Below are 19312 nucleotides of genomic sequence, written 5' to 3'. Positions count from 1 at the left end.
GTGTAGTTGTGTCTAAAAACATGCAGCTTAGACACAGAACACGTTATTAGAACATATCCATGACTACATCTGCCAGAAAAACTCATTATTTTCAACGGTATCATAATTTTCTGCAGTCGGTAGCCACAGAAACTGACTTATATGTATCAGTGTATCATGAAGTCCTTAAAGATTTGTTACTAAAGGTAGGAGAAAAGCATACACTTCAGGACATGCTGAGAGGCAAAGCGCATACACTGCTGCTGTGCAGTCTTGCCGCGAGGCGCTCTCGACACGCAGGCTCCCGGGAAGGACGGGCTCTGAACCCGTCACAACAAGCCCAGCTGGGTTATCCTGCCACCTCCACCAGGAGGGTTATAACACCGCCTTACTCTGACTCTTTGACAAAAGCCTCCCAGAGCACTGACTGATAAATGCGGGATACCTATGGCCACCAAAGACCACAAGCGCTCTCTTGCAGGACAAGATCCTCTCCTTACATAAAAAATAATTTTTTTACTCCTTATTTATTTATTTATTTATTTTTTGTACTCCTTATCAGATAGTATACCAATCAGAGTGCTTCCAGGGAGTAATCACACATGCAAAGCCCACAGAATGGGGCCTGGCATAAAGAAGTTGTTTAATAAATGGAAGAATTGTTTATTATCTAACTAAAATTCTATTACATTTCTAGACTTTTTGGTGTTTCACTCACCTCTGTTATCAATTTAAGTTATAAAAATGTCTCACACTAACAGGTATTATGGTTGCTTGTTCATCTTTGTACGTTTCCATCAGGGAGCACTATAGAGAGTATAGGTGAGTGCGTGTGCATGTGTGTACGTGTGTGCTGTTGTTGCTGTGTGCCATCCAGTCTGTTCTGCCTCTCAGCTACCCTATAGGACAGAGTACAACCATCCCATGGGATTTCCCAGACTGTACCGGAGCAGGTCAGCAGGTCTTTTCTCCCACGGAGCTGCTGGTGACCTTTCTGTGAGTAGCAGAGCATTTAACCATTGTGCCACTAGGGCTCCTGTATACATGTATATGCACATACATATACATATATATTTAGAATATACATAAGCATAGGTAAAATTCTATTTACATCACTTTCATTTTTATATTCCCCCCAAGTAAGCATGTATCTACTTTAAGGGTGTTCATTATCAATCTACCCAATTAATCTCTTGGAATACTTAAACAACATATATGCAATATATGCAGAGACCAGAGGCAGGATTGGGTAAAGCTGGTAAAAAAAATTTTTTTAAAATAATAATAATTATAAGGTTTACTTTTCAATTTTGAAACAATCAACCTTCACTAGAGAATTGAGATTCTGTGGGAGACTGAATGTTCTAGCACTGAAATAAACTACTTAATGGAAATTTAGGGAAGTGTAGACATTAATAACATTTTCTGAGACTTCAAATCTTGACAAAAGAAAAATAATTTACCCTCTTCCATGGGAAATACAGAATTACAGAAATTTACCAAGTCATCCTATTTCTATCACATGTTAAAAGTATGAAAACAACTTTTTGACTCGTGTTTTTTTAGGGTCATCATTTACTTTTACTTCCAGTGATATAGGACTTATGGGATTATATTTTCATAGAGCCCTATCACCGAATGAGAAAAAAAAAAAGACTCATTTTTCAAGAAACAAAACCAAACAAAAATCTGCATATAACAGGAAACAATTCAGATTGTGAGCTAACTTGATCACTGTAATAAGCCCTGAAAAGGCCATTACTTCATATTTCACTGAGTACAGAGGGAAATAAATCTAGGCTGCGTGCCCACTTGGCTAAACCCACCTTTCTGGGTGATATCCCTAGGCAGGGTTTGCTGGCCGGACTTTTATTTTCCTCTTCTCACTTTTAACATTTTCTTCTTGCTCTGTATTTATTTCTTTCCTCATCCTCTTAAAATTATCTCTTCAAGGTACCTTAATATCCAGGATTCCTACCATATCCTTTAATATCCTCTGCTACCAGAAAATTCAGTAGTTTGTAACAGTTTCAAATCTATCACTCATTTCCTCTTTTGCACCAAATGTTTTCTCTGAAATTTCTTGCTCCTGACAAAAGAGGTAGGAGAGCTTTTTTCTTTTTGTATTATCTCATGACCTGTATTGATACATTCAGAAATTTTTACCTGCCTGCTTACTCCACTGGGCCTCTTTTCCCCCCTCCGTGAATACCAACTGTCAATAATGCATTTTGCTTCTTAATTTTATTACTATTGCAGGTAAGCAAGAAATAATAAAAATGAAGTACAAGAGTCCAAAATCATTTGGTAGTGTGAGAACCCTCCCATTAATACTGCGTCGGTAACTCAACAGAATTTAACAGAAATTAGGCCCTATAGTTCAGAAGCTGTTCTGTAAAGCTGTGTCAATTATCTCAAACTGAGGTCCACAAGAAATAGCCACTTGTAGCAAAATATGTAATTCAGTTTTAATTACAAAGCTGTTTATATTATCATTTAAACTAGAGTTTAAAATGTGAAAAATACATATTTGTGTGTATTAAAAAAATAAAGCACGGATGAAACCAAAACCAAACCAAACCCGTTGCCCTTGAGTCAATTCCGACTCATAGCAACCCTATAGGACAGAGTAGAACTGCCCCCTAGGGTTTCCAAGGAGCAGTTGGTGGATTCAAACTGCCAACCTTTTTGTTAGCAGACGAGCTTTTAACCACTACACCACCAGTGCTCCAAAGCATGTATAGAATAGTACAATTTTTTAAAAGTTACGAATTTTAATTAAAATATAGATGTAAAAATTCTTTAGGAAATTGAAGACAGTGCTGTTTTCCAAGAATGGAATTAAACTCATTGCCATTGAGTCGATTCTGATTAATAGTGACTCTACAGACTGAGTAGAACTGCTCCGTAGGGTGTCCAAGGGTGTGATCTCTATGGAAGCAGGTCGCCACATCTTTCTCCCTCGAAGCAGCTGATGGGTTCGAATCGCTGACCTTTTGGTTAGCAGCCGAGCACTTTACCACTGGCCACCAGGGCTCCTTAGGGTGGAATTACCAGGACCAAATAGGGCATGAAAAAATGTTTTAAAGTTAGGAAGTCAACAAATGAGTTTAATTGAATGGGTCAAATGAAAACAATGTACATAAGTATTTCAACTTCAATGACCATTACTGAAAAGAAAATTTGTAAGAAATGAATGTGGTAAAGAATAATACTATTTTTTAAAAAAGTTGACACATTTGATACTGGAAAAAGGGTAAAATTTTCAATAAAACATAGTATAATTTTAAAATAAACTTAGTTTCATGAAGGTAGGGGCTGGTCTACTTTTTAATCTTTATGTCCCCAGATTCCATCTACGATGTGACACTTATGCATGAAACATCAAACCATGACATTTGGTTGATATAAAAACTCAAGCGCTTCAAATTGCAAAAGAAAATTAGAGAGAATGCAATGTGCATCCTATCCTCACCCCTACCCCAAACCTCAGTTCCAAGGATCTGATGCAACACAGACAACTTTCCATGCTATTTGCGAACCTCGGGCTACTGAGTAATTGTGAGCTACTTAGAGCTTTAGTCATTTGTGAACCTCAACCTGGGCGAGACAGCACATTTCACCAGATGGTGAATATGATCACATACTTGGTACGGCAGCTCCAGGAGTATATTCAATAATATTATATCACCAAGTTCTGACTAATGGACTCTAAGCACACAGGGCAGAACATTTCATTGGATATATTTTCAAATTGCCTTTTAAAAAGAAAGCATCTATGCTCTCAGTGTTTTTAAAAAGTTGGTTAATTAAATCTAATCCTTTACTACCAACAATATCACCTCTATCCCCTCACTTGGCGACCTTCCACTTATCCTTCAGGTTTCAGCTAAATATTGCCTCCTCAGACAAGCCTTTTGCGAGTCCCACAGGAAGAAGTTACAAAGTCCTTGCAGCATGGTCCCACCAAACCCATTTTGATTGCTTCTTTTTCCAACCTGCCTCTAACCGGGGAAATGATCAGATTCTGCTGGAAGCTCAGCTAGCTGAGGACACAGAGTTACACATCCCACCTCCCGTAGTGGTTACTGTAGTGGATAAGGGACTGAAAAGCCATGATTAATGACATATTCTCAAGTGCATTCACACCTTATTTTTATTATCATTCTCTCTGACTAGACATTTTACCTTTTTCCAGCAAGTTAACAACAAGCAGGACTGAAGACACGCTTCTTGCCTCTAATTGTGCCCACCCACTTGCTTAGGAGAATTAATGAATTCTCAGCCCATCCTATAAATTACTGCTCCAAAGTACTGTTGTCTATTTTCTCTCTTCATACTGACATCCCATTATTTCAGGCCTTCATTAACTCAATCCTGATTATTCCAATAGCCTTCCATGGGGCCTGCACAACTTCTACTACACCCCATTTCCTCCACACACCCCTTCTCTACACCACTTTCAGGCTGAGCTTCCTTAAAGGAAGGCCTGATTTTATCATGTCAGTTCCTTAAAACACACTGGTGCACACACACGTAACCACCACTACTATTAAAACCATCCATTTTTTTTTTTTCTTCTCTCAAATCAGAAGGTCTCCAAGTGGCTTCCAAGGTTCTTCAGAATCTGGCCTCATCTCCTCTTCCCTGCCCTGAAAATAAAAATATTCTTCTGTATACAGCAAGTCAGAGCAGACATGTTAGGAAGATTCTATGGCTCCCAGTCCTCTGACAGCATATTTTTCATTCAAATTAAATCTGGCTTATTTGTTGGTACTTTGAGAGTTCAGTTCATGTGATCCTGCCATTGAGAAACTGATCCCTTCTCACTGTGCTGTTCAAATCAGACTTTCGAGTCATTCCAGCCAAAGGCCACATCCTGTAGCTGTTGTTAGGTGCCGCTGAGTCGGTTCTGAATCATAGCAACCCTATGCACAACAGGACGAAACACTGCCCGGTCCTGCGCCAACATCACAATTGTTGCTATGCTTGAGCCCTTTCTTGCAGGCACTGTGTCAATCCATTTCGCTGAGGGTTCTCCTCTTTTTGTTGACCCTCTCTTTTACCAAGCACGATGCCCTTCTCCAGGCACTGATCCCTCCTGATAATATGTCCAAAGTATGTGAAACATAGTCCCACCATCCTTGCTTCTAAGGAGCATTCTGGCTGCACTTCTTCTAAGACAGACTTGTTTGTTTTTTTTTTTTGGTAGTCCACGGTATACTCAATATTCTTTACCAACACCACAATTCAAAGGTGTCAATTCTTCTTTGGTCTTCCTTATTCATTGTCCAGCCTTCCAATGCATATGAGGTAACTGAAAACACCATGGCTTGGCTCAGGTGTACCTTAGTCCTCAAGGTGACATCTTTGCTTTTCAACACTTTAAAGAGGTCTTTTGCAGCAGATTTGCCCAATGCAATGTGTCTTTTGATTTCTTGACTGCTGCTTCCATGGGTGCTGGTTGTGGAACCAAGTAAAATGAAATCTTTGGCAGCTTCAATATTTTCTGTTTACCATGATGTTGCTTATTGGTCCAGTTGTGAGGATTTTTGTTTTCTTTATGTTGAGGTGTAATCCATACTGAAGGCTGTGGTCTTTGATCTTCATCAGTAAGTGCTTCAAGTCCTCTTTGCTTTGAGCAAGCAAGGTTGTGTTATCTGCATATTGCAGGTTGTTAATGAGTCTTCCTGCAATCCTAATGCCATGTTCTTCGTCATCTAGTCCAGCTTCTTGGATTATTTGCTCAGCATACAGATTGAATAGGTATGGTGAAACGATACAACCCTGACATGCACCTATCCTGACTTTGAACCATGTGGTATCCCCCTTGTTCTGTATGAACTGCTGCCTCTTGATCATGTACAGATTCTTCATAAGCACAATTTAAGTGTTCTGGAATTCCCATTCTCCACAATGTTATCCATAATTTGTTATGATCCACACAGTCCAATGCCTTTGCACAGTCAATAAAACATAGGTAAACATCTTTCTGGTGTTCCATGCTTTTAGCTAGGATCCACATTCTAAGCACGGTCAATTCATGAAGGTGGATATCAACTTCTGATGTCTCTTGGCAGCCAGTCTGCTGGTGACTCCCTACAGAGCTATGCATTTCTGCTCAACGTGCCTGACCTCCTCTTGGTCCCTGACACTTCAAGTTGACTTCCAGCTCCATGTGTGTTCAAGCTGCTTCCCTCTCCTGGGACGTCCTCCTTTTTTTCTGTCAATCTAGGCAGATTCTATCACTAAAGATCCAGTTCGAGTCCTGGCTTCTTCTAGGAGGTATTACTGGGAGACTCCTGTTCTCCCCAACCTTTTCTGTCACTGATACACTGTGACATTTATATTCTTCACAATAATTTAATGTCACATCATCTGGTTTCCTTCTTTGTTTCGCAGGCACAGGTGCCTGGCTAGTTACATGCTCCCTGAGGGCAAGGATTATGTTTGCGCTTCTGCTGTGTCCCTCACGCCTTCTCACACAGTGGACGTTAATAAGCACATACGAAATCTGATTATAGGACAGAGAATGCTCACATAATGTACCTGCAGAACTACAAACCAGGGCAGAGTTAAATCTCAGCTTTACACCAGTTTTAAAAGATGGGGGATCACAAATTCCTGTTATTAGCCCACAGTTTTGGGAGGGGGTGCGTGCTGTAAACCTGTGACTACTTTCTTTTAAAATAAAAATCATCTTACAGGAAGTAAATTATTCATGGGTCATGTGTGTATTATTAAATAAAACATACTCTTTTACAAGGTATTATTTTTATTTCGTTTTGTGATGAGCAGGGAAAATAATGTTCTTACATAACTACTAATAGAAAAAACAGACAGTGATAATTTTCTTCTTGTATGTAATACTACAGTCTAGACAAATGTGTGAAGGCCATTTCTATCACTTACTAGCTCTGTAAACTTGGACAATTTATATATCCTCTTTCATTCTATGAGCCAGAATCAACTCAACCACAACAGATTTGTTGTTTTTTTTTTTTGAGGGGGGGTTTCATTTTGTTTTCTTTTTGGCAAAATCAGGATACTAATATCCACCACAAAGGGTTGCTAAAAGATAGCAGTTAATGTGAGTAACATACCCAGTACAGGGCCTGGCAAACAGTGCTGCGCAATAAACGGCAGTATTTAATATGTGACTCTATTTGCTTGGGTTCTCCATGCAGGGCTTCAGAAACTGGGAAGCATTTAGCAGAGAGATGCAGTTTGCAAATATCCTGTAGCATCTGGATGTGTTCCTTCTCACTCCTAAGCCCTGCTCTCGTTCCCTTCCTTCCTTTCTTCCTCTCTCCTTTCCTTTTCTCTCTCTTTCCTTTCTTTGCATGTAACGTAAAAGCTTTGAATAGATTTTTGGACTTTCTTTTTTTATCTCCCTGCAAATTCCTTATATTACAATTGTGGAGATATATAAGCAAGTATCTGAATTTTATTAAGCTTAAAAGTGTCACAATCCGTGGCGTAACATTAAACTCCTAGAGTCACTTACTTGGAAGTTCTTAATATAGACAAATAGTAGGTAAGCCACGATTAGAGAGGCTTTTTCTCAAAGTATCAGAGGATAAAATGCAGGCTCCATTTCCACTGAGACTGACCCCACTGCCTCAGCAAAAACAGTGCCTACCGCAATCCCATGAAATAATTTTAGAAGCAATAAATTATGCCTGGTTCCATTTATACAAATATTTTGATATAATGAACTAGCTTGTTTATTCAAGCTGATGGACTGAGATTGAGAGCTACAAATAGAAAGGTCACGAAGCAGACGGTGTTTTTGAAGTCGGTGCCTGGGATTTCTGGGGAGAAGGAGTAGGGGTTAAGTCAGCCGCCATGTGGGGAAGCAATCTGCGCCTTCAGCGGGCTGCACAGAGCTTACTGGGGATATAAAAATTCATTCAAATATTTTCCCAAGTACTTAAAACAGCTATAAGGAATAACTTTCTGGGAAGGGAAAAAAAAAAAAAAACAACTTTGGTCGATATAGCTTTGAAACTTTTGGTGTATAATGAATGGATAAATACTACTTCATCATTATCAACAGCATAGTAAATCAGAAAATACCTTTGTTCTACTGGATTCAAGAATTCTTTATGGCCTGGCTAATAGTTAAACAAAATTTACACTTCACAGTCAATTCTGAAAAAAAAATCATGATGTTTGGTGATGATTCCTAAAACAGCTGCAAATGCATTAATGTGTTCTTAAGTAGTGAGACTTTTGTTGTCTAAATTGGGATCATTCTGATACCTTATATCTCAAATGTTGTCCACGGAGCAGCCAGCTTCAACATCTCCTGGGAGACTGGGGAAATGTACATTCTCAGACCCTACCCAGACCTACGGAATATGAACCTGAATTTTAACAAGTCCCTGAAGTGTTTCAAACCTGCTCATCTAACAGGTGTTGTTGTTAGTCGCCTCTGAGTTGGCTCCAACTCGCGGCAGCCCCATGTGTGCAGAGTAGAATCTCACTCCATGGGGTTTTCAGTGCTGCGTCTTTTCAAAAGCTGACCACCCGGCCTTCCTTCTGAGGCACTTCCGTGTGGGCTCAGACAGCCAGTCCTTCTATTAATAGTCAAGTACTTAACCATTCGTGCCACCCAGGGACTTGAAAAAAAAAACCAGCTGCCAACGAGTTGATTCCAAATCGTAGCAACTCTATAGGACAGAGTAGAACTTCCTCATAGGGTTTTCAAGGTATAATCTTTATGGAAGCAGACTACCACATCTTTCTCCAGCAAAGCCGCTGGTGAGTTTGAGTCACCAACCTTCCGGTTACAGCTGAGTGTTTTAACCACTGTGCCACCAAGCTGCTTGCCCAGGGACTCAAAAAAAAAAAAAAAAAAAAAAAAAAACCCCGTCACCGTCAAGTCGCTTCTGACTCATAGCAACCCTATAGGACAAAGTAGAACAGCCCCACAGAGCTTCCAAGGAAGGCCTGGTAGATTTGATCTGCTGACCCTTTGGTCAGCAACCATAGCACTTAACCACTACACCACCAGGGTTTCCACCCAGGGACTGGTGAAGAAAATGAAGGGGAACTTGAGTCACATGATTAAGAATTTGAAAACGACAACAAGGAACAACTGAGGGCTTTGACGGATTCCTAAGCAGTGAGAGTATTTAGATATTAAACTTAAGGAAGAAGATTCTGAAAGCTCAAAGATAGGCAGGAAGGGATGGAGTTAGGTAAGGAGAGATATTCTTTGACATTATTCACTTAGAAGAGACATGGAATGATGAGAAAATGGGCTAGGGTTGTTATGTTATAGAAATAGCATTTCCAGAAAATTGCTTTTACTGAACTGAGTTTATCAGAAATTTAATCTCTTAGCATTTGAAACTAATGTCTTACCAAAAATGTATTTAGTCCAAAGAATTACTTAAAATGCAATAGTGTAAGAAATCCTTAGTGACTTTTTCCCATAGAAACATAAAATCTTTAAACTTTAATATTTAAAAAAAAATTATAAAACATTCTCTCTTTGTATGAAGAAAAGACAAATATTAGTGTTCTTCAACATATGCGGGAATTTCAGGGAAACACAGAACTTTCAGAGTTGGCTGTGACTTGAGTATTCACCTGGAACCCAACCCCCTTATTTTATTATGTCTTAAAAATAAACCAAAACCAAATCTGTTGCCATCCAGCTGATTCTGACTCATAGCAACCCTATAGGAAGAGCAGAGCTGCTCCATAGGGTTTCCAAGGCTATCATCTTTACAGAAGCAAATTGCCACGTCTTCCTCTCATGGAGTGTCTGACGGGTCTGAACTGCCGACCTTTCAGTTAGCAGCCCAGTGCTTAACCACTGTGCCAGCAGGGTGCCTTAGCTTAAGAATATAACGGTAGAAAAGGATAACTAATTTCCTCAAGGCCCTGTAGGTAGAAGCAGCAGAAATGAGTCTGAAACATGGCAGGCATTCCAAGACAGTATTCTTCCTAGTAAATTAAACTCACTCATGTAAATAAGATTCCAGTTCATCACACAAAAAAATCTAAGTGATCATCATGGCACCTGGAACACAGCACCATCTGAATATCCTCATTTTCTGAACTAGTAGTCCTCGTACTGGTTGTACTGAAAAAGGCACTGAGGACTTCACATTTATTGACAGAGAACAATTTCCTCTCCTCAGTGTCTCTCTGGGATTTTAGTAACTAGGAACAGGAACGTATACCTCTGTGTACCAGTAACCTAAACATGGTATTGATTGGAATAAAAGAGTGTATCTTACTATGACAAGAGTGTATTTCTCTACCTAAGCAAAGGCAAGCATCTTACTGGATCACCCACTATCCTAGTGCTCTTCCTCACTGCCCACCTGAGAGCAAACGTCAGTGAATATATGTGGAAGTCTTGTCAACTGTTCTTAAGCCAGGGGATGGCTTATACAAGCATCCACCGTGACCAACACTCAATTTCAATGAATCCATAGGCCAAGTCACATCTACTGTAAACCCTGCTTAGAACATTGTGTCAAATCAAGGCTTTTCCCTAGCGACAAGCCTTGGTGGTGCAGTGGTTAAGCACTTGGCTGCTAACAGAAAGGTTGGAGGTTCAAATCCACCAGTCACGCCATGGGAGGAAGATGTGGCAGTATGTTTCCGTAAAGATTACAGCCTTGGAAACCCTTTGGGGCAGCTCTACCCTATCCTTTAGGGTCACTATGAGTCAGAACGGACTCGAAGGCAATTTTTTTTTTTTTTTTTAAAGACATGTTAAATTGAAATGAGGTCCTTTTTGTAACGTTTTTTCTTTTTTTTAACTCTAATACAAGAACTATCTCCTGGATTTCTATGAGAAATCTACATATCAGGCGAAAACCTTTTTTTCTTTGTTCTTTCCCTAACTTTACGTGAATGATAATAGTTGCTAAGCCTTCATAGAATCACCCACTGGGGCACAGAGCTGGACCTGCCTTCCCCACAGTCAACACGGATTAGGAGATAATACCCACATCATTACTTCTGCTGAAAATGGAGGGGTAAATATGAAAACCCTACATACAATTCTACTCGGAAACATATGTGGTTGTCACAAGTTGAATCGACTGGAAGGTAACTGTTTTCCATTTTTCTCTAAAATATGACCAACATTGCCAAAGAAGCTGGCAGGTGTTCCTTAGTTTCCATTCTGCACCTTCACGGAATCAGGTACAATGAAATCTCCTTAAGTTGAACTTAAAAGGTTTTCTTAAATATGTTCATTTAACCTTTGTTAATTACACAGCAAAACAAAAATTTTAGCTTTTTGACTTACTTTGGCAAAAATCTTAATGAGGAAATCAAATAAAAACAATAAGAAACATATCAATTAGAAATAAATCCAAAGTCATCATCTGCTTCTGTTACGCAAGTCAGAGGGTAGCTTAAAAAAGACAGCTTCTTCAGAAGTAGACTGACCTGGGAGATAGCTGAGACCTGAACAGAAAGTGAATTTAAGAAAGTGTGTTATTTGCAAGTTCATGTAGCAAAATGGTACTAATATTTTAATATTGAAGATAAAATTGACAAAACAATAAAGAAGGGACTGAGACAGGAAAGACCAAAGCAGCATCATTACAGTATATTTTGAAGTCCTTTATTATTAATGATTAATGTTTTATTGGTATTGCTTTTTTTTTTTGTAAATTGGTATAGATTAGATAAACAGCTCAATGATAGAGAGACTGATAGATCAATAGATAGATACTAATGTAAGTATTTCTTTGGTCCTAGAAATTGTCCACACTTAATCTACCGTGCCAACTGGATAACCCAAACAAGAGATCCCACCATTAACAGTGGCAGTAAGGGCACAAACTAAAAGTTTTCTGAATTAGGGCGGGAAAGTGATCTCTGGGCAATTACCACAGAGAAGGTGGGAAAAGAAAGGCCAAGAGGTGGGGAGGGATGGGAGTTGAGGAGGAGAGGATAGGATCCAGGCAAACAGGTAAACGGTCAGTGAGAGACAATGCTGGGTGAGCCAGAAGAGAGTCTTGGGAGTTACAGCGTGCATTCTCCCTCTACTTGGAATGTTAACTTTGAGCATTTCAAAACAGAAAATCAAAACATCTCATTAACCAAGGGCACAGTCCCTTGATCTCAGACTTGGTCAGGTCCCCACCCTTTATTTTAAGCTCTCTTGGGAATGATATATATATTTTGTAAATTACAAAAGTAATTGCTGTGGAGGTCAAAGGATCACAAAATTATAAATTATGCCACTGAGCTAACTGCACTCAAAAGAGAGGCTAGAGAGGGCACTGGTAAAATCCGCATTCTGAGGAGAACATTATTCTGTGGCCGAAGTACAGAAACGAAAAAAAGTAAATGTAAATTTGAGAGCTGCACTTCAACTCATTCCCTCCTTTCTGTCCTTAATACTTATCATTGAGATGGTTATTTTCCCACCATCAGCACTTCTGATGGAAAGACAGACAGTTTTGCTCTCAAGGGTCATTCCTCCACCAATCACAGTCCATCGTGTGCCTCTCAAGAGCGCACGTACCCCAGGTCTCACCAATCATGGTAACACAGGCTCCTAGTCCCCACTAGTGATTGGTCAGAACCAGGCCAGTCAAAACTCTTTCCAGGACTTTTGCAGAAAAAGTTCCTGCCTCATCAAAGGTTGTAACTGCTAAAATCTTGGCCTTCCTGGGGTTTTCTCTGCCATCACATGAAGATAGGCTGACGGAGAATTAAGTCAACCCAGAGGAAAGCAAGCCTAGAGATGTAGAGTATAAAAGCCAGGGACTTGATGGCATCATTTCAGAATGTGAATAAACCCTAGGCCTAAAATTTTCAGTAACATCCAAACATTTCCTTTTCAGCTGCTCTGAGTCACTGCCTAACTATTTGTGGTCACTTGAAACCAAAAGAGTTTTAAAGGAATACTTTCTTGTATGAATTGCACCATCTTTTCAACTTATGCCTCTACCTATTACAGGAATTTATTTTGTGATGGCACACTTATAGCAGCATTACAATATTATTTTAGACACAATGCATTATTGGTCCGTATCCCCTCCTCTGGAGCTCTGGTGGCACAAACGGCTGCTAACCAAATTGTTGGCAGTTCAAATCCACCAGCCGCTCCTTGGAAGCTCTATGGAGCAATTCTACTTTTTTTTTTTTTTTTTTTAATCCTTTCCTCTTTTCAGGACCTACTTAAAATTTCCTGGGCCAACCCTAAGAGAAAAGAGGAAAGGCCTTCTCTTGTCTATGATAATAGAATAGACACTTAAGATGTTCCTTGATTGTCTTTACCATAAATGTTTCTAATGTTAGCAATAAGGAACCCTGGTGGTGCAACAGATAAGCACTTGGTTATTAACCAAAGGTTGCTGGTTCAAACCTACTCAGTGGCTCTGAGGGAGAAAGAGTTAGTGATCCGCTTCTGTGAAGAGTACAGACAAGAAAAACCTATGGAGTTCTCCTCCGTCACATGGGGTCTCCATGAGTCGGAGTCCTTTTGATGGAACCCAACAACAACATCAGCGGTGGTCTGCTCTCAAGCACCGTTTCTCCACCACTCACAGTCTATCCTGTGTCTCTCCAAGTGGGCACACACCCCAGGTCTCACCAATCATGCTAACACAGGCATCTAGTTGAAATTGGTCATTTGGTTTCTCCCAAAACTTGAGAAGCAAAGCAGTAAGTAACTTTGAAGAAGAAAAGCTTTAGGACTATCTACAGATTTTCTTCACTCACACACAAGAATGAACACACAGAGCATTAACAATGAAAGGAGTAACAGTAAGGTAGCCATATGCTTTCTGTTATGGGATCCAGCAGGAATGACTTAGGCAAAGTCTAAGTCTGATGTATACCTACCTGTGAATTTCTGTGTTTGAGATGCAACAAAAAAATTTTGTCAGAGTGATGGACAGGCAATACAGTCAAAATTTGCAATGCTCGTTCACATGATTATATAAGTAATATCATCCAAACATTTCCTTTTCAGCTGCTTTGTGTCTGCAGCTAACTATTTTTGGGCACTTGAAACCAAAAACAAAGCAACTAACTCTTCTAGATGCAACACAGGACAAGATCAATATATGAGACTGAGAGGCTACTTCTCATAGAAGAAAGGTGCAACGTATGAGAAATAATACACGTGTGCACAATTGTTGAATTTGGGGGTCTGGGAAAAGATTAGTATGAAAATGGCATTCTGCTATCAAAATATTAATCCACAATGGCTCTGTGACCACAGCTGGTGTATATGGAGGAATTACAGTAAAATAAGATAGCTCTTCAAGTGGATATGCATGCACAAGGAGACTGTAGATAGATAGATGATAGATAGATAGATGATAGATGATAGATATAGATAGATAGATAGATAGATAGATAGATAGATAGATAGATAGATAGATAGATAGATAGATAGATAGATAGATAGATAGACAGACAGATAGATGATAGATAGAAAGATAGGGATAGATAGATGATAGATAGATGATAGGTGATGACAGATATAGATAGATGATAGATAGATGGATGATAGATGATAGATAGACAGACAGATAGATAGATATAGACAGATGATAGAGATAGAGATAGACAGATGATAGATAGACAGACAGATAGATACAGATACCTTGTGTACTAGTTTCCATGAAATTTATGGTTGCCATTTGCTAATCTCGCCTTCTTGCCAATGATATATGGTGGCTCACATTATAATTTTCTTTTCATTTGTTAGTAGACTTACTCTGCAGAACAGCAGAATCTAACAAGGAGAGCATCTAAATTCAGGATTGCTACAGTCTTTGCTACCACTCCATGCTTTCCCTTATCATTTCTATGTGAACGTGAGGATCTAACTTCCAGTTACTCCTGCTGCCTGCAGTACATCTCCACACGACGACCCCAACAGTATCCTCAAATAACGTCAACTTTCCTTCTATGTTTGTTATCTTGTTATTGTCATCACTGACCCCACGATGGATCAGACTCTTAAGCGACACACTTCTTTATGTTTTGGGCCCTTTCCCTTCATTCACTCCCCCTCCGCCACAAACAGTCCCAAACCAAAACCAAGCAGCCTACTGCCATCAAATTGATTCCAACTCATGGTGACCCTATAAGACAGCGTAGAACTGCCCCACAGGGTTTCCAAGGAGCAGCTGGTGGATTTGAACTGCCGACCTTCTGGTTAGCAACCAAGCTCTTAACCACTGCTCCACCAGGACTCCTACAGCCAGTGCAGGTTCTGCAATTCTACCTCAATAATGTCTCCTGAATCCCTCCCTTCCCTCCTTAATTTACTCCTTTATTAAATCTCATCTCCCTTTAATTATTTTTTTAAAAATCCTGCAACTATTCCAATTGCTTTCATTCTTTCAATCTATTCTGCATGCCACTAGTCAGGACTCTCTTCCTAAAATATACATCAATACATAACACTGTTCTGCAACAAAATGGCTTTTGACACCACAAGCAATGAAGTCCAAATCTATCAAAGTTCTTCACCATTGCAGCATAACCACTTATCATATCTCCAAGAAAACTCATGCTCTGGAGAAACTCACCATTTTCAAAGTCTGCCCTACCTTCTCTACCTCCAGTCTCACTCTGTGTGAAGTGTCTGTTCCTCTATTATTCACCTAGTAGTATTTTAACTACCTTTTACTGAGTATCTGTTGGATTCTAGTCAGCTATTGCAGTCTTATATATTCTTCAAGGCCCAACACACATTACATTCCTATACCTCTCTTTATTATTACTAATATTTCTATGCTTTAGTACTCATTTCACTTCTTATTTATAACACAGTACTATAACAGACACTATTGATTGTCTACACAATTACAGTGTACCCTCTCCTCCTTCCTTGGAACAGAAGCCATTTTTTAAGGTAATCAACCGGTATGCGTTTCAGCACAAATGGGCCGCAAAGGCAGTCTTGGGTGAATAATGAATGCTCTAAGCCAACCTGGTTCCCCTTCCCTTTGCCAGTGTTTGAGTTAGGCATACACAGAAACTAACCACGACACCAGGCAAAACCTCCTTATCTGGTCTTACAGAAAGTTCCCCACAGGGTAACCTCAAAAAGGTACTGATTTTTTTTGCTTATTTCATCTGTTTTCTTACCATCACAAAAAGGACAGAAACTGAGTTACAGTTGTTGTTCGGTGCCATCGAGTTGGTCCTGAAGCAACCCTGTGTACAACAGAACACAACACTGCCTGGTCCTGTGCCAACCTCATAATGGTTGTTACACTTGAGCCTATTGTTGCAGCCACTGTGTCAATCCATCTCATTGAGGGTCGTCTTCTTTTTCAGTGACCCTCTACTTTACCAAGCATGATGTCCTTCTCCAGGGACAGGTCCCTCCTGATAACATGTCCAAAGTACGTGAGACATAGTCTCACCATCCTTGTTTCTAAGGAGCATTCGGGCTGTAGTTCTTGTAAGACAGATTTGTTCGCTCTTCCGGCAGTCCATGGTACATTAAATATTCTTTGCCAACACTGCAATTCAAAGACGTCAAATTCTTCTTCAGTTTTCCTTATTGTTCTCAGTTACCTAGCTACTTATTCTCAGGCCCAGTTTTGAAGATTCAGGATGGAAAGATAGGCTGGGAAGTATGTATGTGAGGGGTTTCAGGTGATATCTGTGAATCTCTCAGGGTTAAAATTTAATGTCACTTACACCACATAGTGGTTAGTGGTGCCTTTTCTTTCTGCAATCCTTTTAAGAGGTCCATGAAAACATCCTGCTTGGAAAATAAATTCTTATGATACACTGATGGGTCTCCAAAGTCATTACCAACAAAATGAAAATATTGCCCTTTTTTCAGTTGTGTGACCATGCAATTAGGAATATTCCTATTGTTTTCATAAAACATTTATTTCTTTAAAATTTTATCAAACAGAGCTTTCACAGGCACTGTAATATTGATGTAAGAAATCTATAGTATCCTCGAATGCTATATCAGCAATAGAGAAACATGAAAAATAAGTTTTTGAGGTCTGCGTGGAAGGGTTAATCCATTCCCCGCCCCCCACCTCTCCAGAATAAATCATTAACAATTATTTATAGACTGTTACTGGTAAAAATACACAGCTAGGGTGTGATTGAGAAAATGAACAAAGCAATCTAAACGTAATCCGTAACAGCAATACTGTACCCTGTATTTACCACATTCTGGTATTGATGGCATTGTATTGTAATTGCCTATTTCTTTTCTGCCTCTTTTCCCAGACTACGAGCTACTTGAGGGGATGAGCCTTCTCCTACTGACTGCTGAAGCCCTAATACCTACCGCAGTGCTCAATAAACTTTTGTTGAATGTAGAATAAATAAATGAGCAAATAATAAGACCACATTAATTCTATTATAAACAGGAGGCAGAGAGGAAAATCCTCAAAGCTTTTTTTTTTTTAAGAGAAATGATCAAGTTTTGATCATCTTAAATTTTGAATATAAAAATGTTTATTTCATTTAGTATATTTAGCATTCCTATAAAGCCCTGGTAGTGCAATGGTTAGGCACTTGGCTGTTAACTGTAAGGTCTGTGGTTTGAACCCACCAAGTGGCTTATTGGGAGAAAAGGCCTGGCGATCTGCTCCCATAAAGATTACAGCCTAGGAAACCCTATGGGGTAGTTTTACTCTGCCATATAGGGTCACTATGAGTTGGAAGAAACTCGATGGGATTACTTTTTTCTGCATTGGACTGTGTTTTCTCCAAATAAACTCAGATGTTTTTGTGAAAAACAGCCACTATTTTAAACTGTACAGACTGATTAATCCATTCATTCTCAAACGCTGTTTCTTACCTTCTTTGTTTTCATAAAACTCTCTGTATAATAAGCAGATTATTCATGCCAGAAGAAGTACAAACAAAAAAAGAATAAAAAAACAAAAAAGAGATTATCCATTAAAAACCTGTCCTCCTAAGGACACCATATGTTGCTGACATCATAAGCCTGGGAGGAGATACAATCAGTAATAAGACAGGACTTTGTAAAGCACAGGGCTAGAACCCCACTAATTCACTCCTACTTGACTTGTTTCCATATCTATTCACCTTTTTACATACACAAAATACCATTACATACTGTCCCTATTTCTCAATTCTTCCACCATAGACCTTTAACACACAAATACAAAACATTAAAAAACAAAACATATTTTAGCATATTTTATACCAAAGTAGTTGTAGCAATTTTTTTATACACACACACACACACACTTATACGTACATATGCACATATATATACCATATATACACACATTACCCTCTTCACCCCACTCTAATACCCTCCACCATATTGCTGCATATCCTGGTTCAAAAAAAAAAAGAACAAATTCACTGCTGTCAAGTTGATTCCAACTCATAGCCACCCTGTAGGACAGAGCAGAACTGCCCCATAGGGTTTCCTGGGCTGTAAAGCTTTAAGGAAGCAGACTGCCACATCTTTCTCCCATAATATCCTGGTTAGGCTACTGTGACGGTTAAGGTTGTGCATCAATTGGCTGGGCCATGAGTCTCGTAGTTTGGGTGTTATGATATAGTTTGGCAGCTATACAGTGATGTAACCACCTCCATAATCAGATCTGATACAGTGTGATCGCCTCCCTGATGAAATCTGTTGTGAGCAGCCAATTAGCTGAGAGGGAATTTCCTTGTGGGTGTGGCCTGCATCCAACATAGGTGGGCTTTCTGGCAAGGTTTGTGGGCTTTTGCTTGGTCTGGATTCTGCAGCTGACTCCTGTTCATCTGGCCTCCAACTCTTGGGCCTTGAACTAGCAGCTTACCTGCCATTTTGCCTGCCAATCTTGGAATTCGTCGGCCTCCACGGCCTGTGAGCCAGAGGCCTGCAGTCTGGCCTTCAGATCTTGGGTTCAACAGCTGCTATGGCTACGTGAGTCAGGAGAAGCCTCAGCCTGACCTGGAGGCTTGGGATTGTCCAGCCCCTACAACAGCATAAGCCGTTTCCTTGATATAAATCTCTCTCTATATATATATTTATAGGCTGCACTGGATTTATTTCTCTAGAGAAACTAGCCTAAGATAGCTATGAAAACAATAAAATCTAATTTGTTTTGTTCTTTGTAATAATATCAATATTCAACAGCATAAACACGGCTTGTTCTATCTCTTCATTTATAAAAGACGACTGAAGATGAACACTAGAGCTATGCAGAAATAAGTCAAACATCTCGCTGAGTCTGTCCTCTGTTAAAGACACAGCTAAAGTACGGATTCAGATTCCTAGACTCTTCTACGTTTCAAACTTGAAAAAATACTTAAAAGGGGGCGGTTAAAATTCTTAAAATGCACTATGGAGGAGCATTTGTATCTCAATACCATAGCA

At 39.5% G+C, this 19312-nt stretch overlaps 1 protein-coding gene across 1 annotated transcript in view; it reads right to left on the bottom strand.

Moving 5' to 3' along the window:
- Nucleotides 1-19312, bottom strand: part of PDGFC (platelet derived growth factor C) — a 266007-nt gene that overhangs the window by 95023 nt on the left and 151672 nt on the right. The window lies entirely within an intron of this gene.

The sequence above is a fragment of the Elephas maximus genome, chromosome 13 (assembly GCF_024166365.1).
Source record: "Elephas maximus indicus isolate mEleMax1 chromosome 13, mEleMax1 primary haplotype, whole genome shotgun sequence".
Classification (NCBI taxonomy): Eukaryota; Metazoa; Chordata; class Mammalia; order Proboscidea; family Elephantidae; genus Elephas; species Elephas maximus.
The sequence above is the reverse complement of the archived record's forward strand: the minus strand, read 5'-3'. Positions and strand labels throughout refer to the sequence as shown.